At 39.7% G+C, this 23,407-nt stretch overlaps 1 protein-coding gene across 9 annotated transcripts in view; it reads right to left on the bottom strand.

Annotated features, from left to right (window-relative positions):
- foxp4 (forkhead box P4) overlaps positions 1-23,407 on the bottom strand; it is a 371,685-nt gene that overhangs the window by 305,100 nt on the left and 43,178 nt on the right. For 2 of the 9 annotated variants that reach the window (XM_069941845.1, XM_069941847.1), the window contains one exon: positions 3,657-3,807. The exons of the other annotated variants lie outside the window; for them this stretch is intronic. The gene's annotated coding sequence lies outside the window, so the exon portion shown is untranslated. The remainder of the gene's footprint in view (positions 1-3,656; positions 3,808-23,407) is intronic. 9 annotated transcript variants of the gene reach the window in all.

Raw genomic sequence — 23,407 nt, 5'->3', positions numbered from 1 at the left:
TTGTTTACATGTGTATGCGGTGTACAGTTTTTTTTGCACCACCAATGATTGGTGATTCTGTCTCACCTGCAGGAAAAAGAATCTCAGGGTTGTATGAGATGTCAATAAATCTAGATCTGAATCTGAAATCTTTATGGATAGATATCTCTGCAAGTATCAACAAAATAATTCAAGGAGAAGAAGGTATTCCTTTACTCTTGACCGAATGATATTGAAATGTTGCACAAGTACCAGTTACCACCTGAAAATCTCACTTGAGGGCAACTGCTCAGCTATAATCTAGGCAGTGAATAATAACTGGTTTTTCAACAAGAGAGCTTGACAGCTGCACCTGGTCTAGCAGAAGGAGGATCCCTGTCCAGGTTTTGAGATTAACAATAGTCAACAAACCATGGTTTCGCATCAGGTGAGCAGATTGCCTCGGTCTGTCCGAAAGCGGGTGGTTAAAATATAGAAACAGCTTTGTTCTTTTCCTGATAAAACTGCTTATTCATCCCACGTATTGTTCAAGAGGATGTAAAAGATTCCAGAGCACGATTCAAAGAAGAGCATTTATTACTCAGAGAACAGCACCAGTAAATGGATTCCTTTGCCAGTTGTCTCATGTGGGATCCTGCTATCCATAAACAGCTGTCAGATTTGTTTATCCCACCACTGCATTTCAAAAGTGAACCAATGTTTTGGAAGAATTTCACTGCTGCCAATTTTATTCTGCAAAGAGTGAAGCATGAAAGGAAAGAACGCGAGCTCAAAACACAACATAAAATTCAGAAGGCAGCTAAATAATTCTAAAATCATTAAAAAAATACCAAACTGGAAAGAAAGATTAGTGATAAGGAAGTTAAATATAAAACTGAAAGGCTGACTAAAGGAGAAAAGGGCAGTGTGTTAAGATGAGAGAGAAAAACAAAGATGCCACTAACTGAGGGGGGTGGGGGGGGGGGGGGGGAAGAGGGAGAGAGAGAGAGAGAGAGAGAGAGAGAGAGAGAGAGAGAGAGAGAATGAAATACTGCAGATAAAAAAGGAGAAAGTGCAGGTGGAGAGAGATTGTGGAAGGGACAATTTGTGATGAAAGCAGAGGAAGACGGAGTGAGTAACAGGAAAGTGAAAATGATTGCAAGTGTGGAGGGAAAAGAGACAGGTATTGCATGAGAGTGGATTGTGTGAGAAATTAAGTTAATGATGGGCATTTAAGATATGAAGGGTTTCTGAAAGTTTTAAGATATAATCATGTTGCCATAAATATTTTCTATAAAGTTTCTGTATGATCGCTTCTTTGCTCTCATTTTCTGATCCCTGTCAGTTTTCTTAGTACTCTGTCTCTCAGTTTCTAACTCACTCCGTTTTCCTCTTTCACTCACTCTTTTGAGTCTTGATACCCACTCCTCTGTCTGTCTGTCTGCCTCCCTCGCTCTCTCTTGTTAATTCATGTTCATGGACACTGAATTTGGATCCTATCCAGAGGCAAGTCACCTGAGGGAAAAGGCAATATTAATTCCGATTTAATCAGTATTAACTAACTTCTCTCCGTATCCAGCAATACATTTCCATCCAAATTAGAGCTGATTGAATCGGAATTAGAAAGTATTATGGAAATGGGGCTTGAGACTCAAATTTGACAGAAACCAACTTCATTTACAGATACAAAAAGCAATTTAACACAATTTTCTGATTACCATAAGTTTCCTAATCACCTTCCCAGATCAGAAGTGTTCATGTGGGAATACAAAGGCTTGTTCTTGTCAAGGGGACTCTGGATAACCTTACATTCATCTCTTCAAACAAGGGCAAAGGAAGAACCAAGATCAGGCTCTGCATCAAACAGACAGTGCTATAAAGCTTCGGGCTTTTAACCATTCAGTTGGGCTCCTTATGATTTTGTCTCTCTCAAGCAAAAGGTCGTTTCTTACATGGCATTTGTAATTTCCATCTAAAACCATCACAGTCTTTAGCATGGGAACCAAATGCAATTGTTGCTGTTGTGCTTAGCTGCAAGAGATCAGTTAGTATATTCCATGACATCAAATGAATAATCAATATTCGCAATGCACATTATAGGGTCTGGTTAAATATACCCCATATTGGAATCAAGCCCTCACATTCTTCAAACAGCTCTTTCAAAAAAGTTTCCTATTGAATTTATCATTTACACTGGACAACAAGTTTTTTTTTCCCAGAAGGTTTGCTTCCTGATAAAATTAGGGTTTATGATAGACAATTTCAAGCTGAATGCAAAGATAACTTCAGATTTGCCATATGACAAAGGAAGTTGGAGAAACATTAAATTATGAAATTAACTTCTATTGAATTTAGCATGTTTAATCACATAATTGATGCTGACACCTTGCATTAGTTCAATTAACCTAAAAACGTTTTATCGTTGATTCTTGTTTGCACTCAGCATCTGATGCCTCTCATGTCAATAACCCACAATAGTCGGCCAGCATTGATGGATTCCAGTTGCTCTGATACCGCTTTTCCATGGTCGCAATGTCCTGGTGAAATCTTTCGCCGTGTTTGTCACTGACTGCACCAAGATCAACAGGAAATAAATCCAAGTGCATATGCAAAAACAATTAATTTTCAATGGCTTGCTGCACTTCATCCCTTTATACGCTTGAAGTAGACTTAAAATATGACAGGAAATTACAAAAATAGATTATATCTAAAATACGGTGCGCGATAGGAAAATTTTAAGGTGATTTTCACGATTAGCAGACTAAAATCGACAAGATACACCCAAAACTGTTCAGGAAGCAAATTCTTCATTGCTCAGTTACCATGCAGCATTCGTAGATAATCCACCTTACCAGGACACCACAGAGTATAAACATAATCAGCATTTAAGCAATGGAAGAAGTGTCTTCAAATGTTTTTCAACTAGATTGCATTAACAGCTATTTTATCAATTAGCCAGTGCTTCATGAGAATCAACCCCAATCACGAGCAATTGGCTCCACTGATTATCAAGAAGATGCCAATGTTTAATTTACTTTCATTTTTAACTTTGAGGTACATCACAGTAGCTGACCCTCCCGGCCTATGATCTCCTTGCTGCCCAAACATACCCGTGTCACCAATTAACCTATTAAACCCATATGTCTTTGGAATGTGGACGCGGGGAGAACATACAAACTCCTTTCAGACAGCGGCATTTCGAACCTGGCCGCGGGCGCTGTGATTGCATCACGCTATCATTTTGTTTGACAGGTGTCTGGATGAAACCTACATGTGGTTATTGTTAGTGGAAGGAGCAGAGCTGTAAGAAAGTATTAAAATATAAAAACAATTGGAATACCCAAATAAAACTGTTCTTTCAATAATTGATTTCCACAGTTCAAATTCACCATATTTTATGAAGACATGAAAAAGATATCTTGCTTTTGCAGATTTTCCAAAAGGCAACATCATTCATCCCAACTGATTTGAGCCTGCTGCTTAATTTCTGCTCATTCAGACATCCTTCTATTCATTTCTTCTTTATTGAACTCACCCAGTTTAGGTTTAAGTGTATTGATGCTATTTTCACTCATGATCGCCACAAGTCAAGGACATAAGGCAACATAGGATAACCAATGCCAACAAGTTAGTCTAAGATAACATTAACCTAACTCAGAAATACAACACATTCCTTTATCATTACTTAATCTACTGACCTGCCCATCAGGACAGTGGTGGGATCTTCATTCAACATTAGGTTGTTGAAAATTCAAGGAGGCAGTTCATTACAATCTTCTCAAGAACAGTTCGGGATGGACAATCAGTAACAATACATCCAAATTCAAGAAATGGATTGAAGAACACAGTCTGAACAAACAAAATAAAGATATAAATGTGACTCTCTTACATTTTGAATTTTCCCTTTTTTAAAAAAGAAACATTTATTTCAGTACAGAACCCTTTCAGAATTTTAAAGTCCTTAATGTGTCACCTTTCAGTCTGCTGTTTTCTAGAGACCCTGCCATTGTTCAACCTTTCCTGATAGTTAGAAGACCTTGGTATAATTTTTGCACTTTTTCCCATTATACCTTGGCGGTCAGAATTATCTGTGGCAATTTTATTTAGTTTTAATATATCTTCCTTTTTGTTTGAAGTATTCTGTTCAAGAAAGGATCCTCAATGTTTGTTTTTGACATTTATGGACCTATTAACCTGCATTGCTAACTTAATGGTTTGTGAATCTGCAGTTCCAGATCCTCTTGCTCCCCTACTCTATTTAGACTTATTTTTCCCTCGGGGTACATAGCCTCATTATTCCTCCAACCAAAATGTGACACTTTGCACTTCTCCAAATTGAAATTCATTTGCCAATTACACAGCCAATCTGCAAGTTTATTAACACCATCCTGTACTTGTGTAATGCCCTTCTCAGTATTATCTAATTGCATCAATTTGCTGTCACATGCAAGATTTTGCCACAGTATTTCCAATTCCCATGCCCTCATCATTAAATGGTGAACAACAATACATCTAACATTGATGCCTTCTCATCTTTCAACAGTGTGACTTAATACCTTTGACCCCTTAGTGCCTCCCTTTTAGTGCTTTAGTTAGTTTTATATATTTTTTTCCTCCAGCTTCTGATTCATTCAAATGATCTGACCATTATTTTTGAGTGTAAAATATTTTTATCTTATTTATTTACAATATGATAGAAACTGATTCCAGCCCACCCAATTAGCCTACCAACACCATGTGGTTTTGGAGAGTGGGAGGAAACCAGAGCACTCGGGGAAAACACACACAGGTCAGGGGAGAAAGCACAAACTCCTTACAGATAATGCAGGATTAAAACCTTGGTCACTCGCACTGTAATGACATTGGCTAACCTATTATGGGGAGGGGGGAGGGGATATTTTCAACTTCACAGTTTAGACCACTATCGAGCTTTTGGAAAATAACCCACCTTAACTTGACAAAATATTGACTGTAATTGTGGAATAAGTAGATGATTAACTCTGAGAGAGTGAGAGGTGATGAATTTGAAAGTTCCCCAAAAGAGTCAGAGATGTTGTCAGAATCTTTTGTACATTTTTTGTCACTACCCATATTACTTTCCCGGTTTTGAATTTCCTCTCCTTCCATTCCATGCCCTTTTTTCTCCCTGGATATCTCACTTGCTCTCACCCTGTCACTTTGTCTCACTGCCGTATGTTGTATCATTCTGTCTCTAACCCCATGGCTGCATTCATCATGCACCTCTTTTCTCGCTCGGCGATTCCCTTCCATCACACAGTGTTCCACATCTATTGCTGTATTTACATATTAGGCGAATTTAATTTTCATTTTATGGAATTGATGAAAGAAAATAGAGATCACAGGGCTGATAGTACAAACGAAGCGCTCGGTGACCGCATAAATTCCTGCAGCTCCGAAATGATGCAAGATCAGACACCACAAACAATCGCTTCCACTCAGCCCACATGGTTAACTGGCAAGAGATGAAGTCAGCAATATAATTGTCTTCTTGCAGATGCAAGTTTAGAGGATCGGAGAGCAAGCTTCTACAAGTTGACATGTGTATATATGTGCAGCTTCCCACACAGAGTTGTACGGCATTTCACAGGGTAAAACTGACAGAATAAGTAGCAGGAGGAGTCAGCCACAAGGCACCTGAACCTGACATATCATTCACAAGATCACTGCTGACCCTCCACTCCAAATCACATGATTTTCTTTGAATCTAAAAACCTGTCAGTCTAACTCAATCCAACTCCTATTCTTCTAAGGTTAAGTAAATACAACACCCTACTATGTTCTCTTCCAAGGATAATCCCTTAATTTCAGCAATCAACCCTATGCTGTACATACTGAAGCTAAAACTGAATGTTGTATTCCAAGCGAGATTTCATGAATGTTCCTTACAAAGCAGGAAAAGTGGATTCTGCTGGTTGAAGTGACCCAAAATCTATAACTAACCTTGAAAAAACCTGAGCAAATTTCCAGAGATAGGGCAGGAACAACCCAGTTTGGTGTGGGTTCTGATCTTCAGCCAATAGCTAGATGTAGATGGAGAATGCGAACAGCATCAGGCTTGTAACTCAATTACACCGACAAGATTCTTACAAGGGCTATGAAAGAAGCAGCCCAGAGTAGTTTCCAACAGCCGTAGCACCTTGTGCATTGAGGATTTTACTACAGTGATTACAGCTTCCAAATTGTCATTAGAAACGGGACATTAATCACGTTTAAACACATTCATGCCAGGATCCCCATTAAAGAGAAAGCAAATCGAACTGTGGAGTGAATTTATGGACTGCCTGCTTAATGTGTGTCAGCCGTGGATCACTGCCTAGCATTTTCACTTCCGATTCAGAAGGTTGTGTTTAAGTTCACTTTTCAAAATCCAGCTTCAATAATGAAGGGATGCTATGTTGTCCACAGTGAATGAGATGTTAGAACAAGACCCCGTCTGCTCACTCAGCTGAATATGAATAAATCTACAGAAGAGCTCTCCCCGATATCCTACCCTAATACATAACTCTCAACAAGTAATAATAAAACAACTCTCAGATCATTATCACATTAGTGTGTCCAGGAGCTTGGTGTGCTCAAGTTAGCTGCTCATTTCCTAAAATACAGTGGTAATCATACATCAGAAGCAATTTACTAGTTACTAGTCTATCTGTGAAGACTGATTCCTATTCAAAAGTTTGCACAACGGACTACATGCAGCTGAATATTTCTTGCCTCGAAACAATGACCATCCGTCTGTCCCCACAAATGCTGCCCGACCCACTGAGTTCCATCAGATGTTTAAACCTCCAATGACAGCATCTTCAATCTTTAGTCTCTACTTTGGTATTTGAATTCTTCCTCCAATGTTAAAGAAAGACACCAATCCCCAGAAGAGTTTCCAGCTCACACCCAATCGCTGAATCACCTTTGACTGTGCACTTTGATTTTGAAGAGAAGATATCACAGGAAGATAAGTCAGGACAGGAACAGTTAGCATAGCGATTAGTGCGACGCTGTTACAGTGCCAATGACTGGGGTTCAAATCCGTTGGTGTTGGTAAGGATCTCCCCATATCTGTGTGGGTTTCCTCTGAATGCTCCATTTTTCTCCCACCGTTCAAAGCTACCAGGGTTGTAGGTAAATGGGATGTAATTGGGTGGCATGGGCTCGTGGGCCAAAAGGGCCTGTTACCATGCTATACGTCTAAAAGAAATTGGAATATTATACTCATGTACATGCATGTTGAGGAATAAGCACCTTTTTACACAGCCAAATGTGCGTACTTGTATTCATGTGCACACACGCATGACAGCAGCAAAAATTCCATGTAGAGGCTGAGGGTCTTCTTACCACCACCTACAACCCAACTAAACATTCAAAGTCTGGTAACTTTTTGTTTCTATGTGGACAGACCTCTCTCTCATCTTACCTCTAGATCTTTCCTTACAGTCATTTAATCTTCCCCCCTCCCCCCCCCCCCCCCACCCCACAATGAACACTACATGGGAGATTTGAAATTAAATGGAAGGTCCCTTCAAAATCTAGGCATACGTAACATATAGAACAATAAGTGACAACTGACACTTTCAAGAGAAAGGATTGGTGATATCACACGAGCTTTTCTTAACTTATGATATCCTACCAGTTAAAGACTGATTGACATTAACTATAATAATATCTGTTCAAGCTACTTCTTCACAGGAGAAAAATAATGAGCACAGATAAAGGACAAGACAGTGCTTTAGTATGAAAACCATCATCACAAACCATCAGCCACGAACGGTCATTTTGTCCACGGTGTAATTTGAAAATATCAGGCTCGCTGAATTATTACAACAGATGCACAACTCTTACAAGATTCAGAGATGGTGAAGTGCAGCACTATTTTGTGAATAGTTTATATTGTTAAGGGATAAACAGGATGTCTATGGTCATATTTCAGTTGTGAATCAGCTGGAATTATCCTTAATCTGTGGATTCAAGAATTGCTCTAAAGGCTTGAATACAAGAACCTCGATTGGCAGTCTGGTCACAGGCAGTGAGAATGCTGAACGATTAAAGGAATTGCTCACACGAACCATCCGAGACTCTCATATCCACGAAACAATATTTATTTATTAATATAGATGAATACTTGACCTGCATATGTATTGTTTGCCTGCATATGTGTTATGTCTGGTTGTATGACTGCAGGCTTTCCACCGAGGACTGTTTCGTCGGGTTGTACCTGTCCAATCAGATGACAGTAAACTTGACTAGTCATGCAGTGCTGAAGGAGTGATTTGCATGAATGAGCCATATCTACTCTCAAAGTTGGATGTGCTCGTTAACATGGCAAGATTTTGAGGAAGAACAGAATGCTGGACTCACTGGCATTATTTATCCCTTAATCAAATCTATGAATAACTTTACCATCAGACTGAATTTTATAAAAGCTGTGCATAAATTGATTGCTTCATGTCTAACATTACAGAACTATTTGATGAATATAGAGGTGCTACCTTAAAGCAATTGTTTCTTTGGATATGCTTGGGTCCAAGAGTTACACATTATTTGAAGCAACATTTCAGTGCATCTTACTTTTTTATAATTATCATATGCCATACAACTTGCTAACCTGCTGAGTTAATGATCAATGGAGTGTTTTGGGACATGTATCTTGATACTAATGTCCAATTGCTTCTGAAGCAGTATGTAGTCAAGGTGTCTCCCCTGTGGAGAAGTGTTCCAAACAGGAGCATCATGAGGGTCAATTAGATGTTAATTACTGTTGGAAGCTAATATAGATTAGCAGTTCCTTGGAGAGAGATCAAATTATCTCCACGTTAAAAAAGATGGAGATTAAAACACTACCTTTTCTTCATGCCAAGTTTTTTTTTTAAAGAATACTCAATTGCGAATCTGGTGGTGCCTTGCGCAAAATGCGACATCTAAATTGCCAGGGGATATTTATATATTTGTACATCTCCTGTGGCATTGCTTGCTTACAGTGAGTGGGAGTACAAGTGATGTGAGGAAAGAGAAAAGCATAGGAATGGAGCAAGGAAACTGTTCTTCTAGCAGTTCAAGTTTCCAGGTGGTTATATATAAATATAGGAGTTCACTGCAGGAACCTAGCTCAGCTCTGTGCCAATTAGGGATACATAATTGATACACAACGCTAACACCCCGGGTTCAAATCCGTCGCTGTCTGTCCTTTGTCTATTCTCCCCATGTCTGTGCCAGTTTCCTCCAGGTCCCCACATTTCAAAGGTTTACAGTGTTAATAGGTTAATTTGTCGCATTGGTGCATTTGGGAAGCTTGGGCTCATGGGTCAGAAGGGCCTGTTACCCTGTTGTACTTCTAATTTTAAAAATGTAAACAACAAATTCAAGTATGAAGGTCTTGGAGCATTCTCTGGGCAAATTATCACACAATCGCAACACACAAAAGACCATTTCATTCCATAGGCCCGTTCCTTCACAACTCTTGCATTTCATACTAGCAGCTTGACTAACATGCTACTTGATCATGATGAAGGGTCTTGAAGGGTTCCAGCCCCAATATGTTGACCATACTTTTCCTCCCACTGATGATGCTCGAACCGCTGAGTTCCTCCAGCTGCTTGTATTTTGGCTCCAGATTCTTTTTTTTTATTTTGCACACCATAAACCACATTGACCATGATACATACATTTTCCTTTTCAAATATATACAGTGTCATTTTCTCCCCCTCCCCCTCCCTACCTCCCCCCCATCCATTTAAAGTACAAAATCTAAGATACATTAAACCAGTCAAACAATGTTGTCACTCAATAAAAATAAACAAGAAATTCCACTGAGTCAGTTCTTTTCATTCTCTTCTCCTTCTGTCATTTTAGGTGGTAGATGTCCACGGTAGGTTTTCTCTATTGTGTTTCATGTATGGCTCCCATATTTGTTCAAATATTTCAATATTATTTCTTAAACTATATGTTATTTTTTCTAATGGAATACATTTATTCATTTCTATATACCATTGTTGTATTTTCAAATTATCTTCCAATTTCAAGCATCTGTAGTCTATTGCGTGACCACCACTTGGTCATGCCAAAAATGTTAGATTTTGTCTGATATGGCACTATGAATATTCTATATTTAAGCGGGATCAGTAACGCTACCTCGTGAATGATGATAATGTTCAGGTCAAGCTTGTTTCTCATGACACTTGAAAGTATTCCGTTACGCCTGTAACACTCCCTACCAGGTGACTGCATACCTTCTTGTCTGGTGTGTTTTACTCCTGTATTTCCCTGAATATATTCTAAGTTTAGACATACATACAGGCATACAACACGGTAACAGGCCATTCCAGCTCATAAGCCTATCTGCCCAATTACACCTACAATTAGCCTACAACCCCCATATGTGTTGAAGGGTGGGAGGAAAGTGGAACATGCTAATCTTGCATATAACACCCTGGCAATCTACTGCTCAATCCATTTATTTATTGCTTATTGTCTTATGCACTAAGTTATAGTGAAAAGGTTAGTTTTGCAAGCCATCAGCCATTGCAAAAATGTCGCCACACCAGCAACATTTTGATCTAAAATGTAATAGAAAACCACATGGTTAAAAAAATTAATCAATCATGTTAATGGTCAAATTAAGCATTTTAACATAACAGGCAAATTCAATTCCCTCTCCATCGCTTTCCTTGCAGTTCAATGTAAAAGTGTCCATTTCTCTGTGTGAGTAAAAACATGTATAAATCTCACGTAGGCACATGTGGTCAAGCTACTGGACAGTATCCCCAGGATGGACTATTGATCTGAAGTTAGGAGCTCAAACAGTCAAGGAATACAAATTTAAACAATTCTATACATTTGAAATGAAAAATTGATAATTTATGGAAAGGTATCAATGACTAAACCAAATTGTCATAGAAGCCTACTGAGTTCATTAATATCCTTCCAGGAAAGAAGTCTGAAATCCTTATCCAGAGTGATCCACTACATCTTCCAGATTCACCAATTTGATGGACTTCTATCTGCCTCCTACATCACGTGCAATTAGTTATGGACAATCAATACTGATGCCTATGACTTCTTCATCCCATCAATAACTAATGAAAATTCATTTCTAAGTATGGAGTCACCAGCTTATAATTCCCTGGCTGATACTTATTGTCTTTAACAGTGTTAAAAACTTCAGTACATCGAAGTTCATGTGCTGTGGTTGGTCACAACGAGCTGAGAAATTTGGAATGATGGTTATGAATCTTTCTCTGCTGCAGCTCACAGGCTGTACAAACAGGGTCTGGGTATATGTTTCTGCAATTGCATCTAAACAGCTCATAAATCATTTCAGGATCTGTTAATTGAACTGATCCATAAATATCCCTGCATTGTTGACGTATGATCTTTAAGCTTTTAATAGAGAAATGACTGTTCCCTGATGGCTCTGCTGGTTTATAACCAAGCCATATCGATCAAACATGTGTTTAACTGCTCTGTGACAGCCCTGCACTTCAAAGGCAGTTTATTGTGTGAAGAGCTTTAAAATAATCTGACTAGGATGAAGCAAAAGTGCAAATGCTGTTGTTATGGGAGCAGGTTCCTTTCCCACCAATGTCAGCCTCAATCATCCAAGACAGGGTGGTAGAAATCTGCTTAAAACCTTAAGGGGAGGAAATAAAAAGAAGTCATGGCCAAAAGTCTCCCAATGAAGGTCTGTCCTGTGATTGAAATTCAGCATATGGGAATGTCAAAGCAGTAAAAATGAGATTGTGACACACAACAAGCACTCCCAACTTTCTTCCTACACTGGAACACCTTGCCAGTCCAAATTCACCAATGCATTCTCATGGTAAATTAATGATGATAACTAACTGTCAATGGAATTACTCCCCAAATAGAAATTAGCACATTCAGGAGAACAGATTTATTCACAATTGAGGTTTCAAATTATGAGAATATAGATAGAATAAGTAAGGAAAGAAATGTCTCCATTGGTCAGAAATCAGAGAACAAAGATTCAACATCATTAATCAACCACTTGATTTTTGGTCAACTTTTTTAAAATGAGGATTAAGTTCTTGTTATTTGGAATCCACTGTCCAAAACATTAATGGAACCAGATTCAAAGGTAAATTTCAACAACAAAGGGGAAAACTCTGTGTGTGTGTGTGTGTGTGTGTGTGTGTGTGTGTGTGTGTGTGTGTGTGTGTGTGTGTGTGTGTGTGTGTGTGTGTGTGAGAGGCAAAGAGAACGTTTGAGTCAGACTGAGGGTGATCTGCACACTACTGAAAATAATGCTCTCTTTCACTGGCACAATTATCCCAAAACACAAAGACTCGCACAAACACACTCACTAACCTTCATTCACTCTCACACAGACAACCTCATTGTCACACAAACCGATTTCATCCTCACATACACTTAACAATCTCCCAGTCTAATCCCATCATTAATATTTCCCCTCCACCCTCATCCAGAGATAAAAACTGCAAAGAAAGGATAGTGAAAATGTTATTCAATGTCCTTCATTTCCTCAATTCAGGCCAAGATAGAGAGAAGCAGAAAGGAGTTTGCCTGCATAGGTGGGCTTGGCGGGGGAGGGGGGGGAGCGGTGCATACTTAAGATCAACATTTTACAAGATGGAGAAGATTAACCTACTACTTGCATACTCTACAGAGGCCCAAAGCACCTCAAGAACAGACAGTGTCCGAAATCTATCTGAGGAGGCTCACTAACTCATTCTGATGATGAAATTCTCATTGATTTGATTGCTTATAAATATCTTCATTAGGGTGCAGGAAGCGAGTTTAAGGGAGATGTGCGGGGCAATTTATTTTTTTTTTTTTTTTTTATAAACACAAAGTAGTGGGTGCCTGGAATGGGCTGTCAGGCATGGTGGTGGAAGAAAATACAATAATAGCATTTAAAGGGCTTCAAGATAAGCAGATAAATATATACCAGAAGTTTTAATTTGATTTTGACTTCATGTTCATCACAGGTCTGTTCCTAAACTGTACTGTTCTATGTTCTACTTGATCAGCATAGGGTTTTTTCAGGTATCCTGTACAAGTAAAACTATGTATTTTTTTTGCTTTGCAGAATATTGGTGAGCGGGCATTTGGAGCAAGAAGAGTAAGAGGGAAAAAGGAAGGAGCAGTGGAAATGATGATAGTACCTTAGACACTAACACTGCAGATGTTGAGCTGATTAAGTGAGAGAGCCAAAGGAAAATCCAGTAAGTATTAGCAGGCTGCCTTTGCCAGCACATCCAGATTATGTGGTGCAATGCTTGCTGCTAAGATGGTTCACACAGTTACACTATGCCATGGATTCAGCAAGAGATTCTCTAGGGTCACCAAGGGTATCTGTGATGACTTATTGTGAAAGAGGGCAGTCTTCCCGTGACAGACAGGCTGGAAACACATAGAGGATTGTGGTATAGCACTAGAAAATTTAAACCCCACTTCAAGGTTGACAAATGAAAAAGGCACCAAGTTAGGTAACCATATACAAACATATCATCACTTCCCAATAATTAACTTTTAGATATTGCTTTGTTATGCACGATTCTCAAGATACTAACACAGTTCAAAATACATTCTCATTTCAGGGAAATAACATATTTAACTGTGTTGAGATCATTTACTGCAGAGTGCCACTTGTTGGTATTGCAGCATATGTGGACATGCCTCACCTGAAAAGGTTGTTAATGTTGTGTTCCTCGTGAACAAATTGGAGCTAAATCTTAATTGTAACTTGACCTCAAATGATGGCTTCCTTCTAAATTTATAGCTCTCCTGCAGCAGCCCACATAATTGTGAAATAATTAGACTTCAAGCATAGCATTTAAAATTATTCTGGTAACAATTAGTTCAGATACCCAGTGTGGAGATGAGCATCAACTCGTGTGTCTTTATTTCTTGTTTGCTCCACTCTTATAATCTAATCTCTTATAATCAGTTAGTGTGGTTACAATGGCAGTGACCTGGGTTCCAATCTGGCACTGTCTGTAAGGAGTTTGTACACTGTCCCAGTGTCTGCGTGGGTTTCCTCTGGTTTCTTCCTGTCCTTCAAAAATGTACGGTGATTGTATGTTAATTGGTGTATTTGTGAGATGTGGGTTTGTGAGCCGGAGAGGCATGTTACTATGCTATATGTCTAAATTTAAAATATTATGTACTTAACATGACTACCTTTGGGAGATGGCTTTCACAAGAAGAGAAATAGAAGGGAGATTGCATCATGAGATAAAATATGTGTTGTCTGTTTTATAGTGGCACATTTTTGTGTGAAATTGAGAGCAATTCTTGAACGGGTACTGGTGAAAAGTGAGAATAAAAAGTATGACAATATATTGATCAAATTCAATTCTTTCAGTCTCGTGAATTGCATTGCTTCCACTGTTGCTATTTTATCATGTGTACCATAATATAACATAACAATTACAGCACGGAAACAGGCCATTAGGCCCTTCTAGTCCGCACCGAACCAAACACCCCTTTCTAGTCCCACCTCCCTGCACAATACCCATAACCCTCCATCTTCTTCTCATCCATATACCTGTCCAACCTTTTCTTAAATAATACAATTGACTCCGCCGCCACTATTTCTCCCGGAAGATCATTCCACACGGCTACCACTCTCTGAGTAAAGAAGTTCCCCCTCATGTTACCTCTAAACCTCTGCCCCTTAATTCTTAACTCATGTCCTCTTGTTTTAATCTTTCCTCCTCTTAACGGAAATAGTCTATCCACATCCACTCTGTCTATCCCTTTCATAATTTTAAATACTTCTATCAAATCCCCTCTCAACCTTCTACGCTCCAAAGAATAAAGACCTAATCTGTCCAATCTCTCCCTATACTCTAGATGCTTAAACCCAGGTAACATTCTGGTCAACCTTCTCTGCACTCTCTCCACTCTGTTTATATCCTTCCTATAATTAGGCGACCAGAACTGCACACAGAACTCCAAATTAGGCCGCACCAACGTCTTATACAATCTCAACATCACCTCCCAACTCCTATATTCCATGCAATGATTGATGAAGGCCAGCATACTAAAAGCCTTCTTCACCACCCTATTCACGTGAGTTTCTACCTTCAGGGAACGATGTACCGTTACTCCTAAATCTTTCTGCTCTTCTGTATTCCTCAATGCTCTCCCATTTACCACGTATGTCCTATTCTGATTCTTCTTACCAAAATGAAGCACCTCACAAGGTACCCACTGGTACCTTGAAATATTTAACTTCAAAAGATGTATTACACTCAGCTGCTATGGTTACAGCACTGAGTAGTTGCTGTTGGTATTGAACACAAGTCCAAAGAGGTCAAGGCTTTGACCGACATTTAGACCTACAGAATGGAGCTGCTGTGTGAAATGTGTATTTCATGTGGGAGGTCATAGCTACTTAAGCAAGGTACCACATAAGGAAATCAAAAGATTTTTGTATGATGTTATTGGTATTATTGGGTCAGGATTCAAGCATACATTATGAATATTACATTCACAATTGAATGTGAACACAAGAACAGGTGAAAGTAAAACTAGGAGTAGGCCACCTGGCTCAGCAAACATGATCGTGATTGATCGACCCTGGCCTTAGCTCCTATTTTGTACCATTGCTCTCAATTCCCCAATTTATTATTGAGCCATCGAGGCATCAAGCTAGACGGCACAAAAACAGATCTCTTGGCCTGAGTTGTAGATGCCAAACAAATTACATTGGACAAAAAAATTATTTTCAAAATGTATCACCAGTTAGCCACAGAAAGGATGCCCAGATTACAATTTGCCAATAAGTATTTAAAAGAGCCTGCAGAATTCTGAAAAATGGTCTTGTGGACAGATGAAACCAAAATCATTATCAGATTGATAACAAGAGCAAAATGTGGAGGTATAAAGGAACTGCCCAAGATCCAAAGCATACCATGGTTTGCATCTTGCAGTGTAGCCTCTGTATTTCTGCTCATGAAGTCTTCTGTGGAAAATAATCATTGATACATCCACACCTGCCTCCTGAAGAGTATTTCTAATCTGTTGGACCTATGTTTGGAGATTTTCTTCCACTATGGTAAGAATTTTTCTGTCATCAGCATTCCTTGGAATATCAGTCCCTTTGCGATTACTGAGCTCACCAACCTCCACATCCAATACATCCTCCTCCACCATTTCTGCCACCTACTAAATGATCCCACTACTAGATAAATATTCCCCTCTCATCCCCTCTCCACCACTCATTCCGTGCCTCCCTTGTCCACTTCTCCCCTTGGGTCCTACCCCTGTGAATGTGGGAGATGCTTCACTTGCGCCCACATCTCCTTCCTCCCCAACATTTGGGGCCCCAAGCAGTCCTTCCAAGTGAAGCAACAAGTGTTGCTTGTGAATTTGCAAGGGTCACCTACTGCAGCTGGTGCTCCTGTCATGGTCTCCTCTACATCAAAAAGGCTGAATGCAGTTTGGGACATTGCAACAGCAAAGATCTCCTAGTGGCCACCCATTTCAATTCCCTATCCCACTCCCTTGCGATATATCTGCCCATGGTCTCCTGCACTGCCAGAATGAGACCACCCACATAATGGAGGAACAGCATATCTTCTGATTTGACACCCACCAACCGGATGGCATTAATATTGATTTCTTTCGCTTTCATTAAACCCCTCCCTTCACTTCTTCCCTGTTGCCTTCCCCCAGCTCTGTCTCTCCCTTCCATCTCCTTTCGCACAAACATGATAAACTCTTACCTCATCCTTTATCATATACAATTAACACTTTTGATGGTCTGGATTTCTCCCCCAGCCAGAATTGTCTGAATTCTGAGACTTTTGGAGATTTCCTGTTTCTGCCTCACTCTGCTTATTCCTTGAAGGGCTCCTGCTTGAAACATCACCAAGTAATTCAAATATCTTTGACTCCTATGGATGCTGAAAAGCCGGCTGAGTTCCTCCAGTATTTTGCTGAGTTTTTACGACAATCGCAGCATCTACAGACTTTCGTATATCACTTATATATTGCATAGATCCTGTCCTTGTTTGTCTTCCCAAAATGCAACACCTTGCACATATCAAAATAAAATTCCAACAGCCACCCCTCAACCCAGTGACTCAGTTGATAAAGATTCCATCGTAATGTTAGAGACACTTCCATATTGTCCACTATACCACCAATTTTATTTCATTATTTACAAACCTACTAACATTGGTCAAAACTTTATTGAAGAATAAAACTAAAACAACCAAACTGGAAGGAATAGGTATCCCTAATGGATTGAGGAACATTAAGATAAAATTATCTGGCATTAAACCATATTGTTTCATAGTAAGGAACAAATATCTCCAGTCTTGCTGTGTAATACTGCCAACCCACACACACTTCAAACCTTTGTGCGTAGCTTTTTCTTCACAACAAATGGTAAGTCTCTATCAAATAGTAGCCTGCAGAAAATGGTCTATTGTTCATTTGTACATGTTCCACAGGAGACAACGTAATAATTAGTCCCCTGCCACCCTGCAGTCACTTCTTTATTCTCCTCCAGGCCTGCAAGGAAAGGACTGGACTGGGATTAATGTCAGGATGAAAGAGGGAGAGAGAGATGGTGGAGGAGAAAGAGAGCCAGAGAGAGATGAGAAAAAAGAGACAGAAAAAACATCCTCCTCTGCCATTTCTGTCACCTACTAAATGATCCAATTTTTGTGATATCAGAGTGAGAGAAACAGATTTATAGAGAGATTTATAGACAGATAGAGGTGTCCATGGAATCAATATAACCCATGCAAACTGAGTCTTTTAGTTGTCTGATTTTTCCAAAAATGGAACAAAATAGTCAGAGTCTAACTGATCACCCCCAGCATTGTTCAAAGTTTCTTTCTTTGGCTTGGCTTCGCGGACGAAGATTTATGGAGGGGTAAATGTCCACGTCAGCTGCAGGCTCGTTTGTGGCTGACAAGTCCGATGCGGGACAGGCAGACACGGTTGCAGCGGTTGCAAGGGAAAATTGGTTGGTTGGGGTTGGGTGTTGGGTTTTTCCTCCTTTGTCTTTTGTCAGTGAGGTGGGCTCTGCGGTCTTCTTCAAAGGAGGTTGCTGCCCGCCGAACTGTGAGGCGCCAAGATGCACGGTTTGAGGCAATATCAGCCCACTGGCGGTGGTCAATGTTTACACTGTTACTTAAAACATTGAAGCCACTTGGAGTTATGTGGGACTATGCAGCTTGGATCCACCTCGTGAACTTAATCCAAAATGATTGCATACAGAATATATTGGGTTTGGTTAGAAACTAACTGCTGTTGAACACCATGAGGTCAATTAAAGAGTATTTTCTGTTGCTCAGCAACATATTGGTAACTCCTTGCAAGTTCCTGCCAACTACTCATTGTTAAATGAAACCAGTGAAAAATTACAATTTTCTGTCTTTTTATTCATAAATATGTTTAAAATAAATTATGGCAGAGTCTCAACATCTTAACACAGCTGAATACAGAATATTGTGGGCACAGGTATATCCTGGACCTCAAAATTCTAGTGAATGCTTTCAATGTACACATCCCTAGGCTCAAACTTTGGGCTATTCAAACAATAAAATAAATGGAAATTGGAAGGGAAACTTCTTGGTTAATTCAATTGCACAACAAAACAAGTCAAAATCTCAGATTGCATGCAAGGATAAATGAGGTAACAACAGACCAATCCATCTGATTCTGAGAGCTAGAATCTAGCAAGATTTGGATGGCTAAGAGAAATGAAAGAAAGCCAGCATGGATTTGTGCCCTATGAACTTGATAGAATATTTTGAAATGGTGACAAAGAAAATAGAAGAGGGCAAGGCAGCTGGTGTTATTTGCATAGATTTTAGTAGTGTTTGATGAGGTCCCATGTTGGAGGTGGGCATGGAATGTTGGGGCACATGGGAGAGGAGGCCAGTTAACCAACTAGATAAAAAATTAGCTTAGCAATAGGAGACAGAGAGTGGTTGTGGAGGGAGATTTTCACCCTGCAGGTCAATGACTAGTGGAGTCCCTCAGGGTTACTTTAGGACCTTTTGGTTTGGGCGACTGCCTATATTGTTCTCATACCTTGATGAAGGGCTCAAGCCCAAAACGTTGGTTTTGTATCTTTGCTGCATAAGGTGCACTGTTTGACCCACTGAGTTTCTCCAGTTTTGTGTTTTTATTTCAGGACCTTTGCATTTTTGTGATATACAGAGATGTTTTCGACAAGGTGAGTAAGCTTGCTGATGACACAAAAGTATACTTTACAGTAGAGAGTGAAGAAATTACCTAATTTTGCAATGGAATCTAGATTAGGTGTGAAATTGGGCATTTGAGTACATCAGTATCAGTCGTAGGCAGGACTTACTCTGTAATGGCAGTGCCCTAAAGAGAATTATGGTGTAGAGGGGCCTAGGGGTGCAGGCACATATCTCTTTAATGATGGGAAAACAGGTAGACAGATTGATGAAGAGATAATTTGGGACACTTGTTCTCATCAGTAAGGTTGGGACATCCTGTTGGTCATAGAAGTCATTGGTGAAGCTACACTAGGAATATTGTGTGCATTGTTGTTGCCTAGCTATTGGAAAGATAGTATAAAGTGAAAAATGGTACAGGAGAAGTTGTTGCCAGGATGAGGGAAGTTTCAAGTCAAATCAAGTTTATTGTCATCTGATTGTACAAGTACAACCTGACGAAACAGCGGTCCTCGGTGCAAAACCACATAGACACACAACCAGACATACTATAGATACAAACAATACACATGCAGAACAAGAATTTCATCTACACAAATCAATAAATAAATAAATATTTTTTCAGGAATATGAGAGTCTCGGATGGTTAGTGTGAGCGGTTCCTTTAGTTGTTCAGCATCCTCACTGCCCGTGGGAGGAAGCTGTGCCTCAGCCAGCTGGTGCTGGCTCTAATACTCCTCAAGTTGAGCTGTCCTGAGAGACAGCAAAACTAGGCCTGTTTTCCTCAGAGCAGAGAAGTTTGAGAAGGGAACTATAAAATCATGAGGAACATGGATAAGGTGAATAGTGACCGTCTATTCTCCACAGCTGGAGAATATAAGATGAGAGATCAGATTAATAAAGTGGTGGGGGGGGGGGCGGTGGGATTTAAAGAGATATTAGGGAACTGTTCTTCACTCAAAGGGCACGTGGAATGGGCTGCCAGATAAAGTGGTAGAGGCAGGTATGTTAAGTTCCTTAGAGAAACACTTGGATAACTATATGGATGGGTGGGGATTGAAGGAGTATGGCCTAATGTGGACAAATGAAACTAAAGCAGGAGGGTACTTTGTGCAGCATGGACAAGCTAGGCCTGTGGGCCTGCTTCCTTGCTGGAAGATTCTATATCGCCTCAAGTTTAGGCTGAATGTTTGAATTAAAGAGCTGAAAGTGGTTTCAGGAACTACGATAGGGTTTTTCTCTTGTCCTTTCACCAGCTCTGAAAGCCACTTTGGAAACATTTGATGGGGAATGAGCATTCTAATGTTTCTAACTCAAAGTGTATCAACCCGGAGAGTGTCTGAGTGTCTGATGAGATAGTAAAATGTAGTGCTTTTTCTGTGAATAACCAAAACTGTATCTGCTCTGAGAGTGTTTGCTAAAATGTGCATTACTATGTGAATTTTAAACGTTTTTAATTCATGTACAGCTTTCCTCTAAGTTATTAATTGGCATTAAATCATATAAATCCCATACCAAATGTATTTTTAAAAATTTAGACAGACCATTTCGGCCCACGATCTCGCACTGCCCGACTGCACCCATTTGACCTACAACCCAAGTACATTTTGAAGGGTAGGAGGAAACCAGAGCACCTGAGGGAAACCCACGCAGACAATGGGAGAATGTACAAACCCCTTACAGACAGCACCAGAGTCAAACCCAAGTCACTGGGGCCGTAACAGCGTTGCACTAACTGCTATACTGACCGTGCTATCCTTTTCAAGCAAATTAAACTATAACTTGGTCTAGACCATATTCCCATTACCATGAGCATAACTTTTATCTAGTTTAAAAAAAGGAGTAACACTATCCTTTTTGCTCTGAAAATATGTCGATATCTCTTGCCCAAGAAACAATCAATTGCATCACAATATATTTTCAACCTTCTGTGGTCTGTTTTGGTTAAAGAGGAACACTTTATGTCTTCAACCATTGGCCCCTATTTTATAAGTTTTGGCATGGTTTAGTCATAAAATACTTTGTTAACAACAGAAGAACACATGCAGTAAATTATTTTACTTAGTTGTCCAGTCCCCAATGATTTTGGAAAGCATCTAATAATCCAGTTGATACCATGCATTCCCTCTCCAAAGCCATCTATGTGTGAACTTAACTTTGGAGGGGGTGAAGGCTGACAGAAGGCGTGGACCCTCAGACACCCTGGTGCCTTGAATGGTCACCCTGGTGTCTTGAATGGTCACCATGGCCAAATACAGGAGCACACCAAAAAGGATAACCATGCGACAAGACCTCCCCAAACCCTCACCATTCACCTCCACAAACCTTCATTTCACCCTTACTAACCACATAGCACCTCTGGCATAGGATGCCATAGGTGCATTATGATTAGTAAGGGATTACTTAAGGTGATATGTGAGTAGAAAGAAAAAGGTTGAGAACTGCTGATCTAGATACTTGTACCTGAAGCCTTTTATTCTCCGTCATGAAATTCACAGGATAAAAAGAAACAAAAAGGAGCTCGATCCCAGAACAGGGACAAAAATATGACTGTTCTTGTTCCGGGGGGGGAGGGGAGGGGATAGGGGGAATAGAAGTGATCTTCCTTCCCTAGTAAATTCATTGAATAGATAAGGCTCATTTTTTTTTTTATGATATGGTATTGCATGGCATTACCAACTTGAATCGGAGGCTGTCAGATTTCTGTTCCCCCATTGCCTAATTATTACTTGCTTTTACTTGTCAAAATGACAGAATAGAATACAAAAATGAAGGGAGTGATGTGAGCAGATTACAGCAGAAATCAATCGAGGGTCAAATATAAGAATTTAATAAGTGAAGCAGAACTTTAGAAATAAATGATGAAACGTATTGGAATGAAACAGCCAGCTGTGAATAGATAAATGTTTTTCTTTTAAAAGAAAATGTACACTTTATTAAAAATGTACACTGAAAATGTAATCAGAGGAGGTTAATTAAGCCTTTAATTAGGCTGCCTCATTACTAATGCAAATTAGATTACACTACTTAGCCCCATCGTGTCCACAACACGATCGTAATTGTAGGCTTTGAAATTAAATTACACAGTGATTAGCATTTCAAAGGGATTTATTCAGGATTCCACCCCCACCCCCCAACTTATGACACAAAAAAACAAATGGCCAGTTTTAATTCTGAGTTTTGTTAATTAAATATCTTTTTTCCATTCCTCACTTCTTAGTACTTTCCAGCCACTTAACACTTCTGGACTAAATGGAGCATTGTTTACTGGCAATGGCAGCAAAGGCCTAAATGGCACCTTTCCCCAAGATAGTCTCCCTCCATCATTCCAATCCCCAGCAGGCAGAGGCCATGTCAGAATTCGTCCACTGCACAGTTGAATAGCCTGCTGACACTTGCTGCTGCCTACCTGCAAAAAATGTTCCACGGCAAGAGTCGGCAGGACTGTGCAGAGAAGAGAAATGGAAAGCAAGAAATAATAAAATATCTTGAACCTTTCAAAAAAGAGCTTCATTTAAAATAGAACTTATGCATTGCCAGGAAACTAATGCTGTTTGTTGCCCTGTCTTAATTTATTTATAATATTGGAAATCTAGATTAACAGAATGCTGGTGTCTATTCCCAGCTCTTTTCCTTCTTGCATCATCAAGAAATATTCACACATTAAGAAAGAATGACTATATGATTGTTTAAAGTTTCCAGTGAATCATCCAGGACTGTGTTCTCTGATCTAATTAAGGTTTCTAAACTAATGGACACATTGTTAGTTCAACTTGAGGTGTTAGCAATGGCAAACTGGAGTTTCCTCCATGAATCTCCTAACAAAATGTAGGTGCTGTGTCTTTGCATACAGGGGCCCCACTAAGATCTATGTGAATGTTACACAATGTTCGTTGGTGCAGGATGTCGAATCAATGTTTTTGTTTTACTGTTTCTTTCCTTACTGTTATTCCATCCAGTTTCTAAGATTATTCTCACAATGGAACGTAAACTTTTTGGTTCTTTATTCCAAGTCCCTGTCTGACTTGTATAGGTTTTTGATTGAATTTAAGAGCAGGGAGGTTATGCTGCAACTGTGAGGCCGCATCTGAAGTACTGCGCACAATTCTGGTCTCCTTACTTGAGGAAAGATGTACTGGTTTTGGAGGGGGTGCAGAGGAGGTTCACCAGGTTGATTCCAGAGGTGAGAGGGTTAGCCTATGAGGAGATATCGAGTTGTCTGGGACTGTACTCACTGGAATTTAGAAGAATGAGAGGGGATCTTGTATAAACATACAAAATTGTGA

The sequence above is a fragment of the Narcine bancroftii genome, chromosome 5 (genome assembly GCF_036971445.1).
Source record: "Narcine bancroftii isolate sNarBan1 chromosome 5, sNarBan1.hap1, whole genome shotgun sequence".
Lineage (NCBI taxonomy): Eukaryota > Metazoa > Chordata > Chondrichthyes > Torpediniformes > Narcinidae > Narcine > Narcine bancroftii.
Note: the sequence above shows the minus strand (reverse complement) of the source record. Positions and strands in the feature narration are given on the sequence as shown.